The 8,668-nt window shown below is 39.5% G+C and overlaps 1 protein-coding gene across 1 annotated transcript in view; it reads left to right on the forward strand.

Annotated features, from left to right (window-relative positions):
• The first annotated feature begins 8,263 nt into the window (after positions 1-8,263).
• Positions 8,264-8,668, forward strand: part of KAT6A (lysine acetyltransferase 6A) — a 114,127-nt gene continuing 113,722 nt past the window's right edge. The window contains exon 1 of the mRNA XM_040643220.1: positions 8,264-8,423. The gene's annotated coding sequence lies outside the window, so the exon portion shown is untranslated. The remainder of the gene's footprint in view (positions 8,424-8,668) is intronic.

The following is an 8,668-nucleotide window of genomic DNA, read 5'->3' on the forward strand; positions in this document are numbered from 1 at the left end:
CTATCCTTATGTAGGCATAACATGAGTGCTATTTAGTATAAAATTAATAATGTGTTAGTTTTCTGTTTTATAATTTTACTTTCCAAGAATTACATCAGTATACAGTATACCTCTCTCTATTGTAATCGAAGAACTATCAGCTTGTCATCACAGGTGAGTGGTTTTTAAAAACTGTAACAATGTTCCCAATACTGTGTTATAAATATGATGGTAATACTATAAGCCATAAAAATTGTATAATGATTCATTCATTAATGTATAAGCTAGGGTACTGTAAGCAATTGTATTGATTACAGTAGGCTATCATAAAGCAATCATATTGCCACTTCTTTATTATCAATGCATGAACCATTATCCTTGTAAATAAATATGAAATTGTTTTCACATTATCTTTTTATTGTTGATGTCTAGTGTTAGTAATATATATAACATCTACAGTATTTTGTATCATACAAGACAATATTGATGTAGGTACTAATAGACATAATCAGATCGTGTAAAATTACAGCACCAATAAATATAGTACAGTATTATAAATTTATTTTTTCTTTGTGATTTTCTTTATGATTTTCTAGCCTACCTTATTGTAGGAATACAGTATATAACACATATAATATACATAATATGTATTAATTGGCTGTATGTTATTAGTCAGTCTTCCAGTCAACAGAAGGCTATTAGTAGTTAAGTTTTTGGAGAGCCAAAAGTTATAAATGGATTTTTGACTGTGTTGGGGTTGGCACCTCTAACCCTAGTGTTGCTCAGGAGTCAACTGTACATTTATGATTGTTATGTCCTCTTGATGAATCAACTCTTTTATAATTTTAAAATATCTTTTTATTTCTGGTAATATTCCCTATTCTAAAACATACCTTTTTAAATATTCATATAGCAATTCCAGCATTCTTTTCATTAGTGTTTGCATGGTGTATCTTTTCCCATTCTTTTAATTCTAACTTACTTGTGTCTTTTTATTTAAAATTTATTCCTTATAGACATTATATATTTGGCTCATGCTTTTATCCAATCTGATAATCTATACTTTTTAAATTTCCTTTTTTTTTTTTAAGTAATCTCTACACATGGGGCTCAAACTCATGACCGTGAGATCAAGAGTTGGATACTTTACTGAGCCAGCCAGGTGTCCCAATAATCTGTACCTTTTAATTGGATATTTATACCATTTATATCTAATATAACTAATATCGTTGAGCTTACTTTTTTTTTACTTTTTACTTTTGCTTTCTATTTGTCTCATCTATTCTTTTCCTTCTATCTTCTAGATTGCATAATTTTGTGGTTTTACTTTATTTCCAATATTGGACTATTATGTATATCTTAGTTTTTAAATTATTATTATTATTATTACTTTTAGGGGTTGCTCTACAGTTTGCAATATGCATCTTTAGCTTATCTCAGTCTACCTTCAAATAGTATGCCATTGCATGTACATTGTAAAACCTTGCAATAGTAATTCCTATTTCCCCAGACAACTGTACCATCCATTTTACTTCTACGTAAGTTTTAAACTCTACATACATTGTTATTAATTTGCCTTAAAAACCAATCATATAAAGAGATTTAAATTAATTTATATACTTACCCACACATTTCCAGTACACTTAATACTTTTTCATAAATCCAAATTTCCATCTAATAAAGGATATGTCTTTTCCTCTTCTTTCTGAATAAAATTTCAACATTTCTGGCAGTTTAGGTTAGCTAGGGATAAATTTGTCTTAGCTTCTTTTGTTTGTTTGTTTGTATGAAAAAGTCTCTATTTTTCTCCATTTCTGAAATATATTTTTCGCTGAATAAAGAATTACAGGTTGATTTTTTTATCTTTCAGAAATCTGAAGATTTTTTTTCATTTTCTTCTTGGTTGTATAGTTTCTAATGAGAAATCTGGTACAATTCTTTGTTGCTTCATATATCATGTGTCTTTCTTTTCTTGGCAACTGTTAAGATTTTTCTCTTTATCATTGGTTTTCGGCAATTTTACTAAAATGTGCCTTGGTGTGGCTATGACTTTGTTTATTCTGCTTGGTGTTCTTTGAACTCCTTGAACTTGTGGGTTTATAGTTTTTATTCAATTTGGGAATATTGCAGCCATTATTTCTTCAAATCTCTCCTCTAAACCCTAATATAGGATAAATTCATCCTGAGGAATAATATTAAGTCCTCCTGAGAACTCTATCTAAGGCCTTAAATGTTTAAAAGTTTTTCTAGGGGTGCCTGGGTGGCTCAGTCAGTTGAGCGTCTGACTTGGTTTCAGCTCGGGTAGTGGTGTTAGGGTTCTGAATTCCAGTTCAGCGTCAGGTTCTGCTTAAGATTCACTCCCTCTCCCTCTGCCTCTCCTCCCTTGTGCTCTCTCTCTCTCTAATAAAATAAATAAATAAAATCTTTAAAAAAATAAAAGTTTTTCTATCCTGGCTTCTGGAAACAGGCACTATTTCCATCCATATGGATATCCTGGGAATTGTTTTACCTACCCTTTTTGAATGATTTTTCCCCCCAATTAGTTTCTTCTCAAAAGTGTGCAAATCGATATTCATTCATGAATCAAAAGGGCTCCTCTGTAGATACTGTGTTCTGTACACATGCATCTTTTTCCTTTCTGGTTCTCTGTCTTGCAAATGTTAGCTGTCTTGGTCTCCCTTATTTCTGACATTAGCCTCCTCAACTCAGCAATATTGCTGAACTCTGGGGTCCTCACTCTCTGTCCTGTGGCCTAGAAACCTTCTCAAAGAAGTAGGCTGGAGCAATTATATGGCTCAACGTATTCACTTCTCTTGTTTTAGTGATCACTGTCTTTTTTCTCTTTTTTAAGATTTTATTTATTTATTGAGAGAGAGAGAGCATGAGGAGAGGGGGTTTGTAGAGGTAGAGGGAGAGGGAGAAGCAGACTCACTGCTGAGTGCAGAGCCAGAAGCAGGGCTAGATCTCAGGACCCTGAGAGCATACCTGAGCCAAAGCGAGACACTTAACTGACTAAGCCACCCAGGTGCCCCTGTCTTTTTTTTTTTCCCCCAAGATTTTATTTATTTACTTATTTGAGAGAGAGAGCATCAGTGTGCATGCACAAGCAGGAGGAGGGGCAGAGGGAGAGGGAGAGAGAATCTCAAGCAGACTCATGCTGAGCATGGAGCCCAATAATCAACCCCACAGCCCTGAAATCATGACCTGTGTCAAAATCAAGAGTTGGATGCTTAACTGACTGAGCCACCCAGGCACCCCAGTGATTACTCTCTTATACTGTCTATTGTCTAGTGTCTTAAAACCATTGCTTCATACATTTTGCCAGGTTTTCTAGTTGTTTATGAGGGGAGGACAAATCCAGTCCCCTTTACTCAATCATGGTTAGAATAGAAGTTTTACCTGGAGAGTTTTTAAAAATACAGAGCCAAATTCATATCTCTCTCAGAAACTCAGATTTAGTAGGTTTGGTGTAGAATCCTGGAATCTTTACTTATTAAAAAGTACTCAGGTGATTTTGATATACACACAGTGTTCGCAACTATATCTTGATACCTTAGGTGAAGGCTTGTTCAGACATTCTTCTAATTAGAAGGAAGGGCAGAAAACTTTAAAACTTTTCCTGGTTCTGAGTATGATGGGGTAGTTACAGCCAACATTGTGATCCAATTTAAAACAATTAAGTGAGCAGATATAATACATCTATTTGGAGATATCAGCAAACAACTGAGGCAACCAGGACTTCAGACACAATATTAAAGAATGGGAAACTACCCCCAGAGGTGACATGATATTCTCCAGCACCTTTGTCCCTCAGGAAAATTCTGGGCATAAGACCAGTCTAAATTTTGGAACAGAACCAAGAAAGTGGCCCTAAGAGGCAAAGACACCAGCAGGGATTTTGGCAGTTAACCAAGGTTGGGGAGACAAAACGTAAAGATTCTTAGTGAGAAGGGAGAGGTGAATGAGCCCAATACTCTGCTAGTTTCCCACAGGTCACTTGCCAAATTCTGAAGATGAACAGAGTGAAAGCTAAGCTACCAAACAGAAAACCTCTGAAAAGCAGAGTGGAGGTTTTTTTTGCAGTCTCACAGTTCTAAGGAAACGAAGATTAGACTTCAGTATCCATGGGGGTTAAGGGCCCCAGGGAACATACGAGATTCTCAGTTGGAACACCTGGAGGGCTGTGCTACAGGAACAGCTGCAAAAAAGGGGTGGATTAAGCCTTGCCAAAACCCAACCTCAAGTTAGTTCAGTTTCTGATTGATTAAGGTGTTCAGCTCTCATTCTAACTACTTTGTAGAGGACAGAGTGAACCCTCCCTAAATGAAGATAATCTTATCCAGAACCTCTGTAATTTTTCATACTTAATGCGTGGCATTCTATTAAAAATTACCAGGTAGGTCAAGAGCGAGTAAAAACAAAATGACCAAAAACCAATGGAAAGAATATACAATAGAAATAGACCCACAGAAGACCTAGCTATTACAATGATCAAAAAGAGATTTAAAATTGCTAGGATTGATATATCAAGAAAGTATAGGTAAAGGTAGAGAAAGTAAATAAAAAGAGAATTTCTCCAAATGCATTGGATTTTATTTTTTTTTAAACATGAAAGTTCTAGAACTTAAAAATAAAATGACCAATAATAAGAACACGACAAACAGATTGAAGAGAAGATTTAGATAGATAGGTACAAAATATACAGGCTCATGCACAAAGAGGCAAAAAAAGATGACAGGAATACAGATGGTAAAGAGTGAAAAAATCTGACATATGTATAACTGAAGTCCTAAAAGGAGAAGAGAAATAAGAAGAGATAGTGAACAAGAATTTTCCAAAACAGATAAAAGATATTAAGCTACAGATTCAAGGAACTCCTTGAGAGGCACTCATCCCATCCCAGAACCCAAGTGGGATAAGTACAATGAAAACCACATCTAGACATATCACAGGAAAACTGTTGAAAACTAAAGAAAAATAATACTAAGAGGAGTTAGGGGAAAAAAAATACATAATTTTTCAAGAGTGACAAAAGAATGAGGGAAACTAGGGCTCATCTGGTTTTTTTTTTTTTTTTAAGATTTTATTTATTTATTTGAGAGAAAGAAGTAGCACAAGTAGGGGGGAGGGGCAGAGGGAGAGGGAGAAGCAGACTCCCTGATGAACAGGGAGCCTCACTCGGGGCTCGATCCCAGGACCCTGGGATCATGACCTGAGCCCAAGGCAGAAAGTTAACCAACTGAGCCACCCAGGTGGCCCTAGGGGACATTTTTAAAATGCTGAGGGAAATGAAGTTACTTAACAAGAATTGCTAAACCCAGCAAAAATATTGAGCATAAAATGAAGTTTTTAGGCAAACAGAAATGGAGAGAACTTGTTACCAGTTGACCTGCTCGTAATAGAGGAATTATTCAAACAGAAGGAAAAAATTCCAGTCAGAAGCACACAAATGCGTATTGGAACAAGGTGTACTTTAAAGGGTAAATATGTGGGTAAATATAATGAGTATTGACTGTACAGAAAAATGATTATAAAATCTTGTATGGCTTAAAATATATGCACAATTAAAATCCATGTCACAAATAAACACGAAAGGGGAAGGGGAAGTGGGAGCATAGTATTTTAAGGTTTTGGCATTCTTGGGGAAGTGGTAAAAGTAATCATTTATATTAGAGTGTAATAAGTCAAACAGCCATGTTGTAATCTCTAAGACTTCTAAATGAATGTGTAATTAATAAGCTAATAGAGGAGGTTAATGGCATAATGAAAATATTTTAATTCAAAAGAAGGCAATAAAGAACAGAATAAGGGATATGAATAAGTGGGCAAAAAGAAATAAATAGTAAGATGGCATGTATAAATCCAAATACAGCAGTAATTATATTAAATGTAAATGGACTAAAACTTTTCCTGTTGAAACAAGGATACAACAGCCTTTCTATTTTCAGCTTAGCTGAACTCTGCATAAAATGTAGTTAACAAATATAACTGAAAAGTCAGGGTTTCCGAGAGCAAAATGTGGAAGGGGTAAGTAACTTTCAGCTGTCAGTCCTCCAGAGCTGAATTCTGACTAAAATTTCAACCAAGAAAAGCTGTCCTTTCAGTGCTAGGGATTGCTTTTTAACATGCAAAAGATGAGGGCTTTGATCTTTGTTGCAAACCTTTTACTTTGAAAAGACGTCTTGAATGTGCCATTAAATTATGCAAATGTAAAGCAAAGACTCTCTAGGAAGTTGTTTGAAAAGCTAAGCTGTGCTTTGTTGTTGCAAATTGTTTTAAATTCTTGCTACTATGTGCTTAAACTCCAGCTTGTTCTTTTCACAGGAATGGCTATGGTTAGTTTTCTTCCAAATTATCAAAAAGCAAACAAAACTCATCTCTGTATTATTTTTCTTGTGAAGACCACCTACTAGTCTCACATGAAGAACACATTTTCTATGAATACAACTTCTTCTGTCCTCTTTGGGAAATAAAAACCTGATTTTATTCTTCTAAGAGAATCCCCACTCTCCCACCGCATTTTGTTTTCTTTTGGATGTATTTCCATTACAAATAGCTCCCATTTTACCTAAGACTGCATCTGTCTGATTCATATAGGATGGAAAATATCCTTTCTAAGAGATTACTTTGTATTCCCAAATTTCTCATTTGGGGATGTGGCTTGGAAGTAAGTGATGAAGAGTGATTCAGTAAATCCCACCACACCACACTTATGTTATCAGTGTCAGTAACTAGGATATGGAGTTGGCTGGACCATCATCTGAAGATACAAATTCTTATGTTATTACTGAATGATCTAGATGGTCTGTGGTATAGAACAATAAGGCTAAGGATTAGAATGCAAAAAAGCTAAAAAGATAAATGAGGCAGGGCCGGTGTTGGGGTAAAAATTCCATCTATTTCTTAGAGGCTGAAGAAATGTTCACTCACTAGGAACTTTTTTTTTTTTTTTTTTTTTTTGAGTCTGTACTGCTTGTACAACAAGATGCAGAGATGCAGAGGCATTCCCAAAGAGCATATGTCTGGGAATATATTCATAAAATGCATACAAGAGCAACACATCAAGTGCCAAAGGAATAGGGCAAATGGTCAATATTACAAAAGTTCAGAAAGAAAATACAAATCAAAGTTAAGGCAGTGAGTGAAGGGGTGGTCTTTAAAAGGTAAAGCTGAGATAAAATGAGGTGTTGGGGACAACAGTCTACATTGGGGGGGGGGTACAAAGCAGTTAAAAGTCCAGTAGCAGGAAAATACTTCCACAAAAATTATTAAGCATTTAATATGTCTTTTCGTTTCCTTACTGCAGGGGGAAAAAAAAGTATGACTCAAACTCTGCCTCAAGGAGCTTAAACTAGATGAGAGACAAGACAAAGAAACATACATGTCACCAGTAGAAGACAGGCCATGAGAAGTGCCAATTCGTGGCTCAGCTATCAATTCAGAAAAAAGCAATTCTGCATAGGGCATGGGTAGCAGACAGGCAGTGGAACAAAAGAGATCAAGGCTTCAAACTCAGATGTGTGCCACAAAAGAGCTGTGTGACCTTGTGCAAGTCCTGTTTCCTATAAAAATGGTTTGGTAAGGTCCAACAAGATTTTCTGTTGTGGGGAGGATGAAATCATTGTGGTGAAAGGGCTTGATATGGCTGTGTAAGTTTCCATCCTTTCTCCCCTCCTCATTGCACCTACTCTTTTTCCTACAGTAGGGTGAGATGTGTGGGGTGCTAATGAGAGCATAAAGGGAATGATAAAGGGAGGCAACTTCCTCCCGCCTTTTGTCCCCTCCCTACTCCCCCAGCTCTCCACCTCGGTTCCGGGAGAGTCACTGTGGAAGTGGGGTGAGGGCACAGAAGTGGGGAGGGAGGATCTGCTAACTGTAAACAGACATCAGGAGTTCAGATCCTCTGGCCACCGGATTTCCGTGCCATACTGAAGCCACCCCACCCATGCGCCTGTCCTCAGTTTCCCCAGCTGTGTAATGGGGATACACCATCTCCTTTTCCCGCTATCCGCCTGACCTAACAGCGTGAGAAAGACGAGAAGGAACCCCCAGTTGTTGGCCTCCAGGCCCATCAGGTCCTCCTCCCACTTTGGCTTTGGCCTTTTGTACCGGCCCCACGTGACCTGCCCGGCCGGCTCTTCCCCCCTGTCCCGCCCCGCCCTCCGGCCTTTCCCGGCTCTCGGCTAAGCTCTTCCCGCTTCTCGCCCGCCCCCCTTCTTGCCTCCCCTTCTCCCTCCCCCTCGCCTCCCTTCCAGGCTGTTCCCGCTCCCTCCCCCAGGCAGCCGTTCCCTCGCGACGCTTCCCCTCCCCCCGCGGCTGTTCCGCCGCCTCGCCTCCCCTCCCCCCGGCCGGAGCTCACTGTCTCCAAGATGGCGGCCGTGTCAGTTTGGGGCATCTCCGCGGTCCGGCCCGGGGCCCCGGGATCCCGGCTCTCTTCCCCCCCGGTAAGTAGCCGAGGAGCCACCGGCGATCGCCCCTGGCCGTCAAGCCCGAGGCTGAGCCGCTCCGGGGCCCGCTCCGCCGCCTCGCGGGGTCGGCGGGCCGCTGCAGGCCCCGTCGCGGCCTGCGCCGCCTCCCGCTGCTCTGCGCCAGGCCTCGGGCTGGGGCGCCGAGGCCGCCCCCTCGCGCCCGGCCGGCGCCCGGCTCCCCCCGCCCCGCGGCCCGTGAGCCGCCCGCCGGCCAGGCTCTC

This window comes from Ursus maritimus, unplaced genomic scaffold (assembly GCF_017311325.1).
Source record: "Ursus maritimus isolate PB19 unplaced genomic scaffold, ASM1731132v1 scaffold_28, whole genome shotgun sequence".
Lineage (NCBI taxonomy): Eukaryota > Metazoa > Chordata > Mammalia > Carnivora > Ursidae > Ursus > Ursus maritimus.